General features: G+C 46.7%; 1 pseudogene; it reads right to left on the reverse strand.

Annotated features, from left to right (window-relative positions):
- Nucleotides 1-3,353: 3,353 nt before the first annotated feature.
- Nucleotides 3,354-14,285, reverse strand: LOC139789136 (endogenous retrovirus group V member 2 Env polyprotein-like; annotated as a pseudogene).
- Between the last annotated feature and the right edge of the window lie 7,293 nt (nucleotides 14,286-21,578).

Genomic DNA, 21,578 nt, shown 5'->3' on the forward strand with positions numbered 1-21,578 from the left:
GCTTCCCGGGCAATGGAGCGAATCCCGGCAACGGGGTAGGAAGCAGATTGAATCCGTTCACGGGAAATCTGCAAGGTGTCGCTCAAGCCTTTATGATGGGGAATTGCCAGAATCAGAGCTGACTAGACAGGGATCTGAAGGTTATCTTAGAAGTCGAAGGGGAACCGATGGAATTCAGGATAGATACAGGGGCTAGTTACTCGGCAATGAACAAATTAAAGGGACCTCTAAGTGACTCTACGGTGTTGGTTGTTGGGGTATCTGGGGAGATTGAAGAAAGGACATTCCTGCGGCCACTCAATATAAAATTTGGGGGAAAGGAATTTGATCATCAATTTCTGTATATGCCAAACAGCCCAGAGTCTCTGCTCGGGAGAGACTTGCTTTCAGCATTACAGGCAAGAATTATTTTTGAAAAGGGTAGGGTAAAACTAGAAATACCAGAGGAAAACCTGGCAAAATTGTTTGTGATCAAAGAAATAGGGAAGGAAGAGATACCACCGGAAACTGAACAAGCAGTCGCGCCATGGGTTTGGGAGACAGGGACCCCAGGTAAATCAAAAGCGGCAGTACCAGTAGTAGTGGAATTAAAAGAAGGGGCTCAACCAGTGAGGGTACGGCAGTACCCCATCAGCCTGGAAGCTAGGAAGGGAATAGCCCCCATGATAACTCAATTCTTAAGTTTAGGAATTTTGCAGGAGTGTGAATCTGAATTCAACACCCCCATCTTCCCGGTCAAAAAGCCTAACGGCAATTACAGGTTAGTACAAGACCTAAGGGCAATCAACTCTATCACCAAAGATATACATCCTGTAGTGGCAAATCCGTACACGTTGTTAACATCTGTTTCTGAGAAATTTCAGTGGTTTACAGTAATTGATTTAAAGGATGCCTTCTTCTGCATACCCCTGGCACCTGAAAGCAGGAACATCCGGCTTGCCGGATTTAACCAAGGACTTCCAACTGTATGTACATGAAAGACAGAAGTTAGCTTTGGGGGTGCTCACTCAAAAATTGGGATCTTGGAAAAGGCCGGTTGGGTACTTTTCCAAACAATTGGACTCATTAAGTGGGGGATGGCCAGGATGCCTAAGAGCAGTGGCAGCCACAGTAATCCTGATCCAGGAAGCACGCAAGCTAACATTGGGCAAGCACATGACAGTTTATGTACCCCACATGGTCATAACAGTATTAGAACAAAAGGGGGGTCATTGGCTCTCATCAAGCAGGATGCTCCAATACCAGGCCCAACTGAGGGAACAGGATGATGTGGAACTGAAAATAACAAATCACCTTAACCCAGCAGAGTTTCTCAGGTCCACCCAGGAAGAAGGAGAGCTGGAACATGACTGCGTGGAGGTAATCGAACAAGTGTACGCCAGCCGGAAGGACCTGAAAGATGAGCCACTGCCGGACCCTGATTGGGAACTGTTCACGGACGGGTCCAGCTTTGTGGAAAGTGGTATCAGGTATGCAGGGTATGCAGTGGTCACCTTGCAGCAGATAGTGGAAGCAAAAGCATTGCCCCTGGGCACGTCAGCGCAGAAGGCAGAAATTTGGGCTATGGTAAGGGCCCTGGTGCTGAGCCAAGGGAAGAGAGTCAACATATGGACTGATTCCAAATATGCATTTGGAGTGGTACATGTGCATGGGGCTCTGTGGAAGGAGCGGGGACTTCTTAATTCGCAGGGGTCGTCAATCAAACACAGGGAAGAGGTAATCATGTTACTGGAAGCGATTTATAAACCATCGGCAGTTGCAGTGATGCATGTCAAAGGACATCGGAACGATCCAGGAAAAGAGTCCCAGGGAAATCGACAAGCGGATCAAGTGGCAAGGCAGGCTGCCAGAAAGGCATGGACTCAATTAGCTTTGATACCGGCCCGGAGCAACCCTGCCACTGCACACATGGAAGACAAACCACATTACTCACCAGAGGACGAGAAGCTGGCTCAGATGTTGCAGGCACGAAAGAACATCAAGGGTTGGTATGTGACCCCAACAGGACAGGTGATCCTGCCGGTAAGGATCATGAAGACAGTATTGGAAACAGAACATAATAAGTGTCACTGGGGTGCAGAGGCAATGGTAAAATTTTTGAAAAACGAAATATTCTCAAACCAGATGTTAACATTGGCAAAAAGGGTAAATGCAATGTGTCCGGTGTGTATCAAAAACAACCCAGTGGTAAGGAGGCAGGTTCAAATGGGTAAGTTGCAGGTAGGTCCCCAACCAGGAGATTATTGGCAGATAGACTTCTCTGAGTTACCAAAGGCCCAAGCATACAAATACCTGTTGGTGTATGTGTGCACATTCTCGGGATGGCCAGAAGCTTTCCCTTGCAGGACTAATCAGGCAAAAGAAGTGATAAAAACACTTCTGAAAGAAATCATCCCTAGATTTGGGGTGCTGTTAGGGCTATCATCCGATAGGGGTCCTCATTTCACTGCAGGGATCATGCAGGAGATTTCTGTAACGTTAGGAATAACTTGGAATCTGCACACGCCCTGGAGGCTCCAATCAAGTGGTAAGGTAGAGCGGATGAATCAAACACTGAAAAACCAAATTAAGAAAATTTGCCAAGAAGCAAAAATCCAGTGGCCACAGGCATTGCCTTTAGCTCTGTTAAGGGTTAGGATCAAACCAAGGGAAAGGATAGGGGTAAGTCCGTACGAAATTTTGTACGGCAAACCCTACCATGCTGCTACCTACCAGGGGGACCCTCATTTGGTGGGAGATCAGGTGATATTAAATTATGTGTTGTCTCTGAATAAGACTCTTACAGCACTCAGAGGAGCGTTGCAGTGGAATCGACCCCTACCCCTGGAAAATCCGGCCCACGACATCCTTCCAGGAGACCAAGTCTACATACGGAACTGGTCAGTGGAGCCACTGAAGGAGACATGGGACGGTCCTCACCAGGTGATCATGACCACCTACACGGCTGTCAAGGTCGACGGGATCGACAACTGGATTCACTACACCAGGGTCAAGAAGGTCCCTACGCAATGGTCGGTAGAGCCTTTGTCTCCAACAAGGATGGTGTTCAGAAGGAAATCTTAGGGATACTGATTTTCCTAAGCTTGATTGTGTTAACAGAAACCTTTGTAAAAGTTAATGTACCGGAATCTTATCTGTTGAGACCTGAGGGATCTGATGTTAATCTGACCTGTTTGTTTACTGATGACCAGGGAGCTGGATCCGCTGAAATTATCGTGAGGTGGAAATGGGTTACGGAGGACGAACTGATTACAGAGGGGGTAAAGACAGCTTGGGATGAGCCGCGCCAGGAAGGAGCAACTATCCTGCAGATACCCAATGTGACCCGGAAAAACGAAGGGAAGTATACTTGCTTAGTGCAGGTACGGGACAGTTTTGATTATGGGGATGTGCAGTTTTTTACAATAAATACATCCTATGTGGAAAAAGGAGGGTGACGCTACAGGTTACTGATGTCGGAGAATTGACCAAGGGCAGAGGCCAAGAAAATTTGGTAGTAGGACTAATCAGAGATTTCGGCCTCATGCAAAATGTAACAGAAATCACAGCTTGTTTACCATTACCCCAGGCAGCAGGTGAACGCATACCATGGGGAATAATACCTGTGACTGAAATGCCGGAGTCATTGAGGAATGCTTCCTGGACATGCCGGTTTGTCCCTAAGACAATAGAGGCATGGAAGGATTTAAGGACCTGAATTTACAGCTACAAAATAGAATGGCATTGGACATGATATTACTAAAAGAGCATGGTGTCTGTGGGTATCTGCATGATAAGGATGAGCATTGTTGTGTACACATCCCAAATGTCACTCAGAAGGTAGAAAAGATATTAGTCAATTGGGACAAATTGAGGGCAGGGTCCACGATGTTCAAAGAGAGGCAGAACATAATTGGGTTGGAGCAATATTCAGCTCCCTGGGGATCCAGGTCTCCGGTTGGATATCATCAATTGTACAATATGGAATCATGATAATTATAATCATTATGGTTGCTTTAGTAGTATACAAGTGTCTTTTAGGAATGATTGCAAAGGAAGGCCGACACACTCGGAGGGTCATGAAGGCCATAACCCGAAGAGAGGTGATCCTCCCACAAGACAACTCACCCCACCCGCCTGACAAAAAACCAGCAGCTTGAGAGGTTGAGCATCCTTGCGAAAGAAGATCGAAGGATGCTCAAAAGGGGGGACTTGTTGCAAGTAGCGAAAGAAATAGAAATTTAGAAGTAGTTATGCTAAGGTTTGGACTGGTCAAGCAGGACAGAAAAACAGGCCCTGGGAGCGGGTCTTGGAAACTAGCAAGGAATGTGTTAATGTGCTGAGAAGAGGGGAACAGTTTATCAACAAGGAATGTGCTGGGAAGAGGGGAACAGTTTATCAAAGGGGATTAGTCGAGCATATAGAACATGAAGAAAAGTAAACTGACATTGAAGATAAGGGTTATTACGCATGTAAGGGGGGTTGGTGGTGGGAGTCAGTTAAAACAATATCTTAAGTTGAGAAAAGTATGAGAGATTTGTGGTTTGTGGATGTCTATCTATTGTTATCTGCATGATGTATGTAATTGTTTTGTAACTGAAGTACATGAAATTTCGCACGAAGGCTTCATTGTAAAAGGGTATAAAAGCTGAACCGAAAACGAGGATCGTTGGAATCCTGACTTGGGACGCTAGTCCTCAGGTTTCCCGGGCCCCGAATAAAGCACCGCATAAACTGACACTCTGTTGGTTTGTGTCTTGACTTCGGGCAACACTTTTTCTTGTGGGTGATTTTAACCTGCCGGATGTCTGCTGGGAACTCGACACAGCAGAGAAGAGGCAGTCTAGGATATTCCTGGAGCATATAGAGGATAATTTCCTGCTTCAGCTGGTAAATGAGCCCACCAGGGATGGGTCCCCACTAGACCTTCTGTTTACAAACAGAGAGGGGCTGGTGGGAGATGTAGTGCTCAGAGGCTGTCTGGGGCACAGTGACCATGAAATAATAGAGTTGTCAATACACAGGGATGCAAGGAGGGCCAACAGTAAAACCTCTACACTGGACTTTCGGAGGGCAAATTTTGGCCTATTCAGAAGACTGATTCAGAGTGTACCCTGGGAAACAGCCCTTGAAAACAAAGGGGTCCAGGAGGGGTGGGTATACTTCAAGGAGCAAGTCCTGAATGCACAGGAGCAGACTGTCCCTGTGTGTTGAAAGGCAAGCCAGAGGGGAAGATGACTGGTCTGGCTGAACAGAGAGATACTGAAGGAAATTCAGGGTAAAAAGACAGCTTAAAGTCTATGGAAAAAAGGGCTAACTACTCAGGAAGAGTTTAGGAATATAGTTAGGTCATGTAGAAAGAAAATTAGAGAGACGAAGGCACAATTTGAACTCAATCTTGCCACTTCCATTAAGGATAACAAAAAGTCTTTCTACAGATGCATCAATGGCAAAAGGAAAGGCAGGGAAAACCTCCATTCTTTGTTGGACATGGGGGGAAACATATTTACCAAAGATGAGGAAAAGGCTGAGGTATTTAACACTTTACCTCAGTTTTCAACAGTCAGATAGGTTGTTTTGAGGGCAGCTGGCTTCTGGGGCTTATACAGAGAAATAGGAAGCTGAGTAGCTCCCCTGTAATTCTGAAGGGAACAGTTTGTGACCTGCTGAGCCACTTGGATCCTCACAAGTCTATGGGACCAGACAGGATCCACCCCAGGGTGATGACAGAGCTGGAAGAAGAGCTCACCAAACTGCTCTCCATCATTTACAAATGGTCCTGGCTCATTGGGGAGGTCCCAGATGATTGGAAGTTGGCAAATGTCACACAAATGTACACAAAAAGGGACGGAAAGAGGACACAGGAAACTACAGGCCTGTCAGCCTGACCTCAGTGCCTGGCAAGGCTATGGAGCAGATCGTCCTGGGGGCAATCATACAGCACATACAGGATGGACAAGGGATCAGACCCAGCCAGCACAGGTTTAGGAAGGGCAGGTCCTCTCTCACCAACCTGATCTCCTTTTATGATCAGGTGACCCGCCTGGTGGATGAGGGGAAGGCTGTGCGTGGAGTCTACCTGGACTTCAGCAAAGCCTTTGACACCATCTCCCATAGCATTCTCCTGGAAAATCTGTCAGCCCAAGGCTTAGACAGGAGCACTCTGTGCTGGGTTAGGAACTGGCTGGACAGCTGGGCCCAGAGAGTGGTGGTGAACGGTGCTGCATCCAGTTGGCGGCCGGTCACTAGTGGTGTCCCCCAGGGATCAGTGCTGGGCCCAGTTCTGTTTAATATCTTCATTGATGATTTAGATGAGGGGATTGAGTCCATCATCAGCAAATTTGCAGATGACACTAAGCTGGGGGGGGTGTCGATCAGCTGGAAGGCAGGAGGGCTCTGCAGAGGGACCTGGACAGACTGGAGAGTTGGGCTGATTCCAACGGGATGAGGTTCAACAAGGCCAAGTGCCGGGTCCTGCACTTTGGCCAAACAACCCCATGGGGAGCTCCAGGCTGGGCACAGAGTGGCTGGAGAGCAGCCAGGCAGAAAGGGACCTGGGAGTTTGAATTGACAGGAAGCTGAACATGAGCCAGCAGTGTGTTCAGGTGGCCAAGAAGGCCAATGGCATCCTGGCCTGTATCAGGAACAGTGCAGCCAACAGACCCAGGGAAGTGATTCTTCCCCTGTACTCAGCGCTGGTGAGGCCACACTGTAGGGGGATGGCTTGAAAGGCGGGGGCGTGCTGCATTGCTGCATGCACAACCCCATGTTTGAGACCTATCAGAGTTACAAGGACACCCTGTCTTTGACGCTGGATTAGGAAGAGGCATGAAGTGAAAAACAAGTGATTCCCACCCCTGCACCAATAGGATTCACTTTTGCTGTGTGTGAACAGCACCGGGTGACCTGTAGTAGGTAGTTTTGGAGTGCGGTGGAGGGGGCATGGACACTGAAACAGTATATAAACTGTTTTTGTACGTAATAAACTCTCAAAGCATCAATCATACCTCTGTGAGGACTCATCTTTGACTTCGCGATGAACCCCTAAGGTCGCCTCCCCCCCGCAACACCACACCTTGAGTAGTGTATCCAGTTCTGGGCCCCTCAGTTCAGGAAGGATATTGAGGTGCTGGAGCAGGTCCAGAGAAGGGCAATGAGGCTGGTGAAGGGACTCCAGCACAAGTTGTATGAGGAACAGCTGAGGGAGCTGGGGTTGTTTAGTTTGGAGAAGGCTCAGGGGAGACCTCATCACTCTCTACAACTACCTAAAAGGAGGTTGTAGCCAGGTGGGGGTCAGTGTCTTCTCCCAAGTAGCTACCAGTAAGACAAAAGGGCATGGTCTTAAGCTCTGCCAGGGAAGGTTTAGGTTAGATATTAGGAAGAAATTCTTTACAGAGAGAGTAATCAGGCATTGGAATGGGCTGCTGAGGGAGGTGGTGGATTCTCCGTCCCTGAAGGTTTTTAAAAAGAGACTGGATGTGGCACTCAGTGTCATGATCTAGTAACCACAGAGGTAGTGGATTAAGGGGTTGGACTTGATGATCTCAGAAGTCCTATCCAACTCGGATGATTCTGTGATTCTGTAATGCTTATCTAAACATTCTTAGCTCCTGCTATCTGTGACAAAGATATATTAGTGGATTAATAGGGTCTCTACATCTGGCCTTCTTCATTTTAACCTGTTAATGTCTGAATCAACTCCCCCCTTTTCTATACAGTTAGTAAATTCTTTTACTTAATCTAAAGAATACTTTCTCTGTCTAGGTTTCTTTTGAAACATTTGCATGATTCTACCTTTTGACAGAGTTGATGTTTCTTCCACTGCTCATAGTCATTCATTGCTCTGTTAGTACAACACATAAAACATCTAAACAAGAGGCAAACAAATAATCCTAATACAGTTATTGTAATTATCGAAACAAACAATTGTTTAAGCCAAGCAAAGTTGGGTAGGCAAGAAGTAAGCTTTTCCCATAATTCAGCCAAACTCCGAGATGTATCATCTTGAGTTACTTCATGCAAGACCTTAGCATGATCCCAAATCTTTTGAATATCTACTTCTATTTTATTATATTCATCTACATAGGTACAACAACTTGTATTAATCAAAGTACACACTCCCCCCACATTACCTGTGATTATATTGAAAAAGAGAAAGATCCTGACAGGATTAACTTCTGTAAGGAGAGGAGAGCAGGCCAAGCTGTTTGTGTGAATTTACTTTATGTAGAATTAAAACTTGTAATATGTTAATGAATTTGTATTCATAACCAGTAAAATTTAGGGTTAAACTGAGAAAGAAGTGAACAAAGCAGCTGAGACATATCATTTTCCACTAGAACAATGTAACCAAACACAAGGCCAGAACGAGATTAGCTTCTGTCTCGAAGATAATTAAAATGTAGGTCTTGTTCTTAAAACAAGACACTGCCAAGACCATTTAGGCACCAGCTGGGCACCAAAGAATGTGAACATCTTCACATGAAGGACATAAAGGATGCCACCACCAACAGATAAGAAGAAAGTTATGGATAGAGTCTGATATTGCCTTGTAACAATATAATGAAGTCAGCAAGAATTGAGGATGTAACGATGTTGTAACCTCCCCTTTTACTGTATAAATACCCTAACCCTTTCCCTTAACCCTCAGAACTTTTTGTCCAGCGAGAGCTGGGAGTTCCCCGGATCCACAAATAAATACCTTTGCTGTTTAAAGGCTTAAAACTCTGTCTCTAAACAGTTTTATTAGGCCTTTTTGGCTTCAATTTGGTGATTGCGGCAGGACTGGACTCCGTTGTGCCGTGATCCAGGGGATCCGGGGACGCTTTTGGGGCCCCCCCGAAGAATTCTGTCGGATAAGCCTCCCCTACTCCCTTGGCTCCTACGCGCCGATGGACACCAGACCTTCCTCATACTGAAAAGGTATTTATATATATATTTGTTTGGGTTTTGAGGCCTCCAGGGAAAGAGAGGTTCGAGTCCTCCCAGGATTTGAGGGGGTTAGAGTGCCCCAAGATTTACGGGGGTTAGGGTCCCCCAGGATTTATCGGGACGCGGGGGACGCCCCCAGACTGGCAGGTTCGAGTCCGGGCCAGGTCTGAGTCCCTTTTCAGGGTTAAGCGGTTCAAGTCCGGTTAACCCTGATTCTCAAGGAGAAGGGTTCGAGTCCCTTTCGGGGTTTGAGTCCCCAGGAGAATTGTATGGTATTGATAACAGGCTTCTGTTAATGCTGTGGTCGTTGATTCTGGGATCCTTCGCTTATATGTTGGTTGTTGATTGTGCTATCTTGTTGCGCCACTTTTAAGAGAGTTAAGTGTTGTGATTACGCGTCCCTGTCGAAGAAAAATTTTATAGCTTTATCTTCGGGGGGGGGGGGGGTTGCGGGGAGTCTTTTGCCGCAGCACCGGCAGTATCCGTGGTTTATAGCGGCATCTTGTGACCATAGGCGGTAAAGCAACGTGTAAGGTTCTGTGTAAAATTCTACCTGTGCAAAGTTCTGACTGAAAGTGCGTGACTGTGTGTGAAAGTGAGTGACTGAGACGCAATTTAATTGCGAAGCGATTGCGGAGTCCCGATTTGCGTTTCCGTGTCACCCGCGAGGGGGCCGGCCAGAGACGGACGAAGCGAGTGGTGTGAATGTGGATTGTTAAAACAAAATAGGAAGTGCTCTTGAATGCTAGAATAAGTTGATTAAGGTGTTGAAATTGTAAATTGCTGAAATCTGAATAGAATTTGGTAATCCAGAAAGGGCCCCCCCCCCAGTTGTAACCTCTGGAGTAGGCATAATGGGGACTGAACAGAGTAAGGAAATTAATGCTAAAACCCCCTTGGGATGCATTTTAAAGCATTGGAAGTGTTAGGTGGAATTCCGGGGGGAAATATAAAGAAAAAGACACTTGCGAAATATTGTCAGGATTGGTGGCCTCTGTATAAATTAGATGATGGAGAAAAATGGCCACCAGGGGGGAGTTTAAACTAAAATACCATCCTACAACTTCTGCTGTTTCTCCGTAGAATGGAAAAGTGGGATGAAGTAATGTATGCAGACATGTTCTTTACCTTAAGGGGTAAGCCGGAATGGCAAAAAATTCTGGAATAAATGTATCACCTCAAGATCCCTTTGTTTTAGCACTAGAATGGGATCAGAAAAGCAGCAAGCTAAAGGAACGCTGTTGTGATGCGTGTAGCATAGGGAAACGATGCCTTAAGTTGAAAGGAAAAAATAGTGAAGCGGAAAGTACCGTTAGCCTCCAAGAATATCAGCCCCTTGTGCCAGGATGTGGAGTACCGCCGCCAATATTACAACAGGAAAGCGGCAGTAGCTCCGTAGAATCGGGAAGCGAGAAAAAAAGAATTGAAAAGTGTTCCGCGAAAGCCGGTAGGGGGAGACAAAGACGAGGAGAAAGACCCGCAGGAGACAGGGAAAAGGGTGAAGAAGAGAGAGAGTAGAGCAGACACCGAAAACCTGGGAGATGATCCCGGAGAAGGGACTAGCCATCCATATTACACAAGGGCAACCGAGCGAAAGGAAAAGGAAAGGGAGGCAGAAATGGCAAAAATAGGAGAAGAGAGGGCAAGATTAGAAGCGGAAAAAGCTAGGGTAGAAGCTAAAGCCAAAGCAGAGAGGGCGAAACTTGAAGCAGAGAAAGCAAGACTGAAGGCAGAAAAAGCAGAAGCAGAAAGGGCAGAAATAAAGACAAAAGCTCAGACCGGAGAGGGTGAATTAGAGGGAGGAAAAGAAATCCCAGAGAACCATACAATAGCCCCTCTTCGACAAGTAATGCCCAAATTAGGAGAACAAGCACGGATAAAAATATCATTTACCACAAGCAACCTTAACAATTGGAGAGAGGAAGTGAAAAATTGAGGAGAGATGCAGAAGGGGTCGCTTGAAGGTTTGAATTAACTGCAAAGAATTTAGATGCTGACTGGGAGGATATTGATCTAATGCTATCTGAATTATCAGACATGGAAAAAGAACTTGTTTTAAAACTGGAAGGGAGCAGGCTGCACTGCTACGGGAGCCTGTGGATGTAGCATTATCAAAGCAGGCTGCCCCCATCGTTATCGATGCCAAAATCTGATGAATTTGTACATGTTGTGGGGGCGACAGGCCAAGCAGAAAAGGCTGAGATTTAAAAGATGCATTTTTCTGCCTTATCTTAGCCCCAGAAAGCCAAAAGATTTTTGCCTTCAAATGGGAGTCTGTGAGTAAAGGGAGAAAAACACAACTAACCTGGACGGTGTTACCTCAAGGTTATAAAAATAGTCCTACAATATTTGGAAATAAATTGGCCAAAGAATTGGAACAGTGGGAGCGGCCACAGGGAGAGGGCACTCTTCTGCAATACGTGGATGATTTACTGATAGCAACTGAAACAGAAGAACAATGTGTTGAGTCGACAATCTCGTTGTTAAATTTCTTGGGTTTAAACGGTTATCGAGTCTCCCAACAGAAAGCACAGCTGGTGCAGGAAAAGGTGGTCTACCTAAGATACGAGATCTCTGGAGGACAGCGATCCCTGGGAACCTCGAGGAAAGAAGCCATCTGCCAGATGCCCAGACCTGAAACAGTGAGAGACCTGCGAGCCTTCCTGGGAATAACAGGTTGGTGTTGCCTGTGGATGTATCAGTATGGGATACATGCCAAACCTCTGTATGATTTGTTAAAGCAATCTAAAATTATCCTAGTCTGGACTCCTGAAGCAGAAGCAGCCTTTAGAAGACTGAAACAAGAGCTGATGAAAGCCCCAGCATTAGGTCTACCTGATGTAACAAAACCATTTTGGCTGTTCTCACATGAACGCCAGGGAATGGCCCTGGGAGTCCTAGCTCAACAACTGGGGCCATACAAAAGGGCTGTGGCTTACTTCTCTAAGCAACCAGACGAAGTAAGTAAAGGATGGCCCACATGCCTGAAGGCAGTGGCTGCAGTAATCATAAACATAGAAGAGGCCAGAAAACTCACTATGGGCCAGAAAATGACTGTATTAGTGTCCCACACTGTATCAGCAATACTGGAACAGAAAGGTGGCCATTGGCTGTCACCCTCCCAGTTCCTGAAGTACTGGGCGATTTTAGCGAATCAGATGATGTAACCATTCAAGTAACTAATGTTGTCAACCCAGCCTCATTTCTAGAAGGAAGAATACCAGCAGAGCCAATTGAGCATGACTGCCTAGAAACCATCGAGGCTGTGTATTCCAGTCACCCGGATCTCAAGGAAGAGCCACTCGAAGGGGCAGATGACTGGTTCTGGGATGGCAGTAGCTTCGTAAAGCAGGGGGTAAGAACAGCCGGCTATGCAGTAACTACAACAGAACAGGTAATTGAATCGAATCCTTTACCTGCAAGAACCTCAGCGCAGAAGGCCGCACTGATAGCTCTTACCCGAGCCCTTCAGTTTGCAAGAAGGAAAAGAATTAACATAGGGACGGATTTGGAATATGCCTTCTCCGTTGTACATGCCCACGGGGCAATCTGGAAGGAGCAAGGACTGCTGACTGCCCAAGGAAGACCCAGAAAATATGCAGAAGATATATCCTACAGTTGCTGGAGGCTATTCAGATCCCAACCCAAGTGGCCATAATGCATTGCAAGGGGCACCTGAAAGGTAACACTGTTCCAGAAATAGGTAATAGAGCAGCAGATGCGGAAGCTAAATTAGCTGCTGCAAGAGCCAAGCATTTAGTATTGGCCCTGGTACCAGAAGAATTAGATACTAATTTTCAACCAGAGTACCAGGAATCAGACCATAAGTGGATACAAAGAAACAAAGGTAAAATGTTAGATAGTGGATGGGGTCAGCTAGAATCAGGACAACTAGTGCTGCCAGAGAAATTAGTATGGCAATTTGTAAAAACAGAACATGACAAGGCCCACTGGGGATTAGATCCTCTTCATCAGCATTTAAAAGTTAGAATAGCAGGGCCAAAGCTATTCACAGCAGTGAAACAGGTCACATCCCAATGTGAACGCTGTTTGGAAAATAATCCAAACATGGGAACAAAGGTACACCAGGGGGTAATTGATAGAGGAAAATTCCCAGGGGAAGTGTGGCAGATTGATTTCTCTGAACTCCCAAGGAAAGGGGGGTATAAATACCTCTTGGTTTTGACTGATACATTTTCTGGGTGGCCTGAAGCGTTCCCATGCAGAACAAGCAAAGAAAGAGAAGTAACTAAAGTCTTGTTTAATGAAATCATACCGAGGGTCGGGGTGCCTAGGAGCATCTCCGCAGACAGAGGCTCGCACTTTTGTGCTAAGATTATACAAGCAATTATACAAGCAATGAATGTGAATTTACTTTATGTAGAATTAAAACTTGTAATATGTTAATGAATTTGTATTCATAACCAGTAAAATTTAGGGTTAAACTGAGAAAGAAGTGAACAAAGCAGCTGAGACATATCATTTTCCACTAGAACAATGTAACCAAACACAAGGCCAGAACGAGATTAGCTTCTGTCTCGAAGATAATTAAAATGTAGGTCTTGTTCTTAAAACAAGACACTGCCAAGACCATTTAGGCACCAGCTGGGCACCAAAGAATGTGAACATCTTCACATGAAGGACATAAAGGATGCCACCACCAACAGATAAGAAGAAAGTTATGGATAGAGTCTGATATTGCCTTGTAACAATATAATGAAGTCAGCAAGAATTGAGGATGTAACGATGTTGTAACCTCCCCTTTTACTGTATAAATACCCTAACCCTTTCCCTTAACCCTCGGAACTTTTTGTCCAGCGAGAGCTGGGAGTTCCCCGGATCCGCAAATAAATACCTTTGCTGTTTAAAGGCTTAAAACTCTGTCTCTAAACAGTTTTAATATCTAGAGCCATCCTATTTTGGAGAACCATTCCATGCAGAGAATTAATCTCTGGATTTAGATGAGAAATAGCATCAGCAGTCGAATTAGCTATTAACTCCATTTCACTTGAGATATTAACTATATCCTGCTCAAGCTGCGCCACACCCAAAGTAGGAATCAAGGCCCTAACAAAATTGTGAAAACCAGTATTGTATCTAATCAAGGGATTAGAAACAGTTAGCTTATTAAACTTTCTCCCAACTCCTCATACAATACCTGTCATGCTCTCCTTACGATACATTTGTAATGGAGGAGCCAGATATACCATTATACAATCTCCTGTCCAATTATGTGGTAACTGTTTTGGGGCCTTTAAATCTCCACACAACCACCAATACCCATCTGGTAGATTGCAAGTAGCATTTATTGTTTGCGCCGTGTCAGAAGTGCTTCTACCATATAGGTATTGTGCCCACCTCTGCTCTTTTTCCATGCAGTACTTGGTGTCCTGCACAATATAGGGCCTCCCATACTTAGCCCTTCCTCAGCCTTGGGTTTAGTTCTTAACCTCAGGAGTGCCAAGGGTAACAACTGGGCCCAGGACAGGTTGGCTTCCTGGCCTAATTTTACAATTTGCAATTTGATCAAATGATTTATCTTCTCCACTTGGTCTCTTGATCATGGATTATATGGAATCAAATTGCTCCCTATCCCCAGTGGTGCAGGGTACCACAGACCACCCTTGGGCAGCTTTGGGGGCACTGCCTATTTTTCTCAAAGCCTCCTACCCAGCTTAGCGCAAATCCTATCTTGATCTGCCCTCCCGCCTTCAAGCCTCCTGTGATGAATACATGCTTTGTATTTTATTTTCTCCCAGGAGGTGTGCAGCTTGGAGACATCTGCAATGAAATGGGGCTTTCAGGGAAGAATTCAGAGCAACTTCTGTTGGTTCTGTGACATGTTCTGAAAAGCTAAGGCCTGCCCTTCCTAGACAAAAGCAGTCTTTTGACTGGAGGGAGCAGCAACGAAAAGCCACAAGTACGTTTGGGGTGAACTCTATGCGGTAATGGATAACAATAAATAGTACTTCTAGCTACAACAGCCTCTTGCGAGACCTCGTTGCCCGCCCTCAGGGTGGTAGCACTAAAAGACACAGATCGCTCGTCGGACGTCTTCTCCCTCCAGCCCCATGTCGGATCCCTCCGCGCCCCGAAAGCATGCAAACTCCCTGATCCCCGGGAAGCACTGGGTCGACAAAGGGGCGGGAGCAAGCGAAAACGACAGACAAAAAAGCCAATCGAGACGCGGGATCTGCCATGGGCGCCGTGGCGGGCCTGGCCCACTGGAGGAAGCGTGGGGACGAGAACGGGTGTAGTCGTGGCCGACGAGATTCTTGGGGCACGGGCTGTCAGGCCGGGTGGCGCCCGCCACTAGTGTGTTCAGAAAGATCATCGGCAAGACGCTTCCCCGCCAGCGTCATCTACGAGTACGAGGAGGTAGGCGTGGCTTTGCACCGTGCGCGGTTCCCCTCGCTTTCCCTTCCTGTTGCCCTTCTCTTCCCCTCCCCCCGCGCTCGCAGGCACCCTGAGCCAGAGACCGGTTGCGCGTTGCCCGCAAGCGCGGCAGGGCGGTTGGTGGCGTGTCTGCAGGTGGCTGGAAGGGCGGGGGACGGACGGGGCTTTCTCTGGGTTGTGGCGCTCTCTACTGCATCATCGCTAAAATATCGCGCTTCTTCGGTGCCTCCCCATCCACCCCCCGGCTGCCGAGGCTGCGCGAGGTTTCTGGTGCACTGTCCGGCTTGCCTCGGTTCCCAGCCTCGCCGTGTCGTGTGCACACGTAGGGGAGGCCACTGACAGCAAGGCACTTGGTGGCAGCCGCAGACTTTTGCCGCGTGATATCCTTTTGTCACTTCCAGTTGTGAAAAGTTTGCTGCTGAGGGATGGGAGTGGTCCTACCTCGTGTAGAGTGATAGTCTCGAAACCTTAGATGGAGCACACGCAGCCAGTCTTCTCGGGGATGTCCGGGTGTACGTACATATGTAAAAGTCAACAGTGAACGAGTTGGTTCTGCATAAGAGAAATCTGAAGTCTAGGCCCGTCTCCTGGGTGCTGAATCCCATTTCTGGAGGAAACTCTGTTAATATGTTGTATTTTGTGCATAGAAAGTATTAATAGCACGTAAGGAAAATCAACGTTTTGACTTGCATTTGGGGTATCTGGTAACTTGCTGCTGTACAAGGTCAGTGATTTGCTTGAGCTATGTTTCCCTTCTCTGAAGCCAATTAGGTTTTAACTGTTTGCTCTTCCTCCAGTGCCTTGCATTCCATGATCTTTCATGCCAAGCTCTGATGCTTTTCCTAATCATACCCAAGGAGCCAATTATCAGGTTACCTGAAGCAGAAGATTCTGGTGAATCTGTAAGTGTTGGGAAGCTTTCTGTATGCTGAACTGTACCTGTAATTAGTTCCTAATTTACTAGACTCTTTTCCCATCCCCCGTTTTTCTCTCGATACAGCGCAGTAGGCTATTTTGGGGCTATAATCCTCTGCCTCTAGCTCGTAATAGAATTGAGCATTTTGACTAAAAGCAATGATATAAAGAAATGCTCATCCCTGGGTATGTGCTTCAGGTGCAAAATGCAGTGTTGTTTTGGAGCGTAGTCTGATGCCTACTGTCATGGTTTAGAGCAAGAGTTAGTAGTACTTCTTGTAATATGGAGAAGAGGGCTTGGGGTTTTTGGCAGGTCAGGGGTCAGGAAGGGCAAAGCTGGTCAAGAGGTGCTGGATTCTTCCCTGTTAGCTATAAAAGTCAAGTTCAAAGACTTTGTAAACTGATGCAAAAGGCAGCCTCAAGTTTATTTTCCACCAGAATTGCTTATGTTGCCTGAAGCTTAAATGGGGGCTTTAACCCAGAGACAAACTTAGTTCTGTGGCTGTTTTGTAGTCCATTACTATCTATCTTGGAAAAAATTACATAGCTCTTTTTTTCTCTATAGTAGTGTGCATAATGGATCTTTGTAGCTCTACTTGGAAAATGTCAGTTGCAGTGGGAGAGGTGGTAATTTGAAGCGCAATGGTTGAATTGCTAGGAATTGGCTAATGGGTTTCTCTGGGTGGTTACCTGCTCTGATTCCTTCCCTTCCTGCCCTCCTTCCCTCTTGGTGCGTTGTTGGTGAGTTTTTGGAAGAAAACGGACATGTGAGCAATCCTGACTATTTAGCATTAGCCAGAGTGAGCTAAGGGCCTTGAGGCCCAGCTACAAGGTTACTAAAAGATCAGCTACGTGCAAAAGATAAGGGAGTTGGCAGCAGAAAAGAAGAATAACAGGATGAGAAAGCATGGCATAGACAACACATAAAGAGTTGTATTTAACCAGTTGGATAGTGCACTGTTGCATATGAAAAATGTGCTGTACCAATCAGCAATGTGCTTATATTATGTTATCAGCCTGACTGTATATAAAAGGGCTACCACTACTCTCAATAAACGGCAATACTTTGATTATATTTATCTGCGTGTTGTCCACTGATCTCCCAAAAATGGCGCCCGAACAGGGACACTAAATTGCTGCTAGTTGCTTCATGCGATGGTCTATCTGGACGTCGGGAAACGCAGACGGGAGTTGGCCCTGCCTGGCGATTGCAGTAGGAGCTGGAAGTGAGTTGGCCGCTCACCCCTGTAAGGTAGGCACTGCAAACCTGAGGCAAATGCAGACAGAGGCGGCAGTGTCATTACTAGGTAGTATACTCTCTAAGAGAGGGATTCCTAGTAATCTGAAAAAGATCCAGGAGCTGCACTTTAACCATATTGGTGTGTGTCGCAGTCTATGTTTTTGCTCTCTTCCTGGCAAACGGCGTCCGGAACAGGGACCCTCTTGCTGTTGCTTCCCAGGAGCGATGAAGACAGCTGGAATGAGAGGGTAGCGGGAAAGCCGAATGAAACAGCTCGTTGCCCCGACGGCTGGTAGTAGCGCACGCGTGCTGGAGGAATCTCACCCTGATCAGGTGAGCAGTCGGGGAGGAGATAGGGTCTACACTCACTAAAGAAGAAGAGGCAGTAGTTAAGCTCCTCCAACATATCCTCTCCAAGAGAGGGATACCTTATGAGGGTGGCAGTCTGAAGCAGCTGCTACAGTAGGCTAAAGAGAGAGCCCTGATCCCCACTGTTGGTATAGCTTTTGAGCTGGAAATGGGGGAAGAAATTGGGAAGTCCCTATGGGATGAAATTAGCAAACGATCTAAGGAGGCTGGAAAATTAGCCACATTATGGAGACTGATTCAAGACACATTAAAAGAAATGAAAAGTGAGAGGGCAGCAGCAGCCTCAGCGTTTGCTGCCTTAACACCTGATCTACCAGTACCGACGAATGCTCAAAATATGGACTCGACCTCTAAACAGTTATTTGAGACACCTAAAATACCCCCACCAGCACCTGCGGGGGCTATACTGATTCAAGCTCAGCCAACTGTGCCATTTGACCCTGGGGTTCCGCTGTAAAGTAAAAATGGGACCAAGAAGCAAAACCAAATGCGACCGAAAACGCTGCCGCCACCAGAATTGTCGGAGGACCCAGAGGGAGATAAGCCGGAAAACACAGGCGAGAAATCTCAGAATGCAGAGCCCCCCCCCCCTCCCACCTGCCTGCTGCGGCTCCTGGCCACTCTGCCGCCGTTGCCTTCCCCCCCCCCCTCCGCTGCCTGATTTATCTTCTCTACCACCATTGCCATCAATCTATTCTCCGCTTCCCCCGTCAACACCAGCAATGCCTGCTATAGAGCAACAACCAGAGGAAGAACTGGGACTCGGAGACAAGCAACTAAGGGAACTACTGAAAAAACTAAAAGAACTGGAGACCAAGGATGAGTATACCCCTGAAAAAAAAACCCTAGTTTTTGCTCCAGGGAACATCCCGAACAACCCAGGGGCACTAATCCATTTTTACCCCCTGATCCGTTCCCTATTCCTGCTCCTACTTCCCTTAACCCTTTAACACCCACTGCTCCACCTCTTCCAGGTCCAACATGGGGAGGGGACGGTGGTGGGGGGGATAGTGGGGGAGGTGGGAGTGTGTATCCAGTAACTAGATGGAAGGGAATTATTCAAAATGCTATAGTTGAAGGAGAAATGGTTCCCAATATGGGTCCAATGGCTTTTCCAGTAATTGTGGGACCCAGAGGAGGATGTCAATGGGTTGCATTAGATTGGAAAATGATAAAAGAAGCCAAAGCTGCCATTACGCAATACGGTTTGAAATCATCGTTTACTCGATCTCTTTTGCAACATCTTTTTACTACTCAATTGTTGACGCCATATGACACAAAAATGCTCATTAATACTCTGTTAACTCCTTCTCAACAATTGCAATTTCATCATAAATGGCAAATGCTGTGTGAAAATGCAGCTGTGATTCCTAGACAGAACACCGATGTATGGGGTGCAAGCACAAATGTTACTGGGTGCTGGTCCTTTTGTACGCGCAGATTTGCAGGTGCGGTTTCAAACTGAAGTGTCACTTCAGGATAGTGCACTGTGGCATATGAAAAATGTGCTGTACCAGTCAGCAATATGCTTATATTATCAGCCTGATTGTATAAAAGGGCTACCGCTACTCTCAATAAACAGCAGTACTTTGATTATATTAATCTGCGTGTTGTCCACTGATCTCCCGCAGTGCATGGCTTTTAAAATTATTTATTTATGGTTTTGTACTTCCTTCTCCAGCTTTTGGGGCCTTTAATGATTGTTGGCAAGAAGCATGCTGCTCATCTGGGCCTGGCCAATGGATTACAGACAGTTGTGGATGAAGGGCCCAAGGGTGGGCAGCCTGTCTGTCATGTGCATCTCTGTATTCTGGCTGGCCATCAGTTAGGCTGGTCACCTGGCTAAGATTTTTGCACCCCAAGAGTTGCTGCACATGTACAAATGGGCACTGAACGGATTTCGTATGTTGTCCATCAAGCTAGCCACTTTTAATATGTGATCTGTTGGGTTTTTGTTGGTTTATTTTTTGGGTTTTTTGGTGTGTGTCTGTGAAAGGTAATGAAGGTTTTGAGTAGCAGTTGCACAATAAAGATTTAGCATGGAGATATCATCTCTGTCTCTTGTGTGTCTTACTGAGGGAAATAGTTCCGCAAGTTAAACCGGTGTCTCCCTGGGGTGCAAGTATGTGGAATATTTTGGTCTGTTGATAGTGTTCTATAGATAGTGATCTGTCCAGTCACTTGAAGCGTGATGCTGGAACTGCTTAGCAGTCTCCTGCATCTTGTAGGAAGCGAACTCTTAGCTTTTTGGAAGTGGTACGCAAATGTACCTAAAGCCGGTGTATACAGGCTGCCGCTAAAACTTTGGAAACTACTGTATGTGACACTACAGGTGTGCCATACAAGGGTGGTTTTGGCACAGTGCAATGTTTTGGAAGCAATCCAACTCCTGTTGGAGGCCTTGATCGACGGCTGTGTGATAAGGCCCTGTTGATATTCCTCTTCTGTCGAGGAGGGCTGTGGTGGGAGAAGACAGTTGGTCTGAACGGCAGCTGTGGTGCTTCCATAGCACAGTGTAATATCCTGTACTTTGGCCACAACAACCCCATGCAGCGCTACAGGCTGGGCACAGAGTGGTTGGAGAGCAGCCAGGCAGAAAGGGACCTGGGAGTCTGGATTGACAGGAAGCTGAACATGAGCCAGCAGTGTGCCCAGGTGGCCAAGAAGGCCAATGGCATCCTGGCCTGTATCAGAAACAGCGTTGCCAGCAGGTCCAAGGAAGTGATTCTGCCCCTGTACTCAGCCCTGGTGAGGCCACACCTCGAGTACTGTGTCCAGTTCTGGGCCCCTCAGTTCAGGAAGGATATCGAGGTCCTGGAACAGGTCCAAAGGAGGGCAACCAGGCTGGTGAAGGGACTCGAGCACAGGCCCTATGAAGAGAGGCTGAGGGAGCTGGGGCTGTTCAGCCTGAAGAAGAGGAGGCTCAGGGGAGACCTCATCGCTCTCTACAACTACCTGAAAGGAGGTTGTAGCCAGGTGGGAGTTGGTCTCTTTTCCCAGACGACTTTCAACAAGACAAGAGGACACAGTCTTAAGTTGCGCCAGGGGAGATTTAGGCTGGATATCAGAAAGAATTTTTTTACGGAGAGGGTGATCAGGCAATGGAATGGACTGCCCGGTGAGGTGGTGGATTCTCCATCCCTAGAGACATTTAAAAAGAGACTGGATGTGGCACTCAGTGCCATGGTCTAGCAACCGCACCAGTGGGTCAAGGGTTGGACTTGATGATCTCTGAGGTCCCTTCCAACCCAGCTAATTCTATGATTCTATGATCTCTTTTGTCAGTTTGGATCAGCTGTCCTGGCTCTGTCCCCTCCCACCTTCTTTCCCACACCCAGCTTAGTGGACTTTGGGGGGGTGGGGTGGTAGCTTTAACAGCTATGGAAAGAGGGAGGTGGGCATGCGAAAGCCGGGCGATCCCTCGTTGCCCTTGAACACTGTGTTACTGGGGCATCTGAGACACCCACTGGGAGGTGTCTTCATCTCCTTCCTCTAAATCCCCAAGCGATCAGGTGAAGTTTGGTGACATGGGCATGTAAGTAACCCAAGGACTTCACCTTCATTTGATCCGCCCAGGGGAGAGATGGAAAAGTCATTTACCCAAAGTAGATGGAAACTGATGCATGATGTTTCCTCAAAGCTGCTGCACTGGTGTAGTGTTTGCTTACTGAATGATTGAGCTAGGTAACATCTATTGTTCTGTTTTGTGTAACTCCCTAAGGTATCTAGGAGGTGTTCCTGCTTTTGG

This window comes from Heliangelus exortis, chromosome W (assembly GCF_036169615.1).
Source record: "Heliangelus exortis chromosome W, bHelExo1.hap1, whole genome shotgun sequence".
Lineage (NCBI taxonomy): Eukaryota > Metazoa > Chordata > Aves > Apodiformes > Trochilidae > Heliangelus > Heliangelus exortis.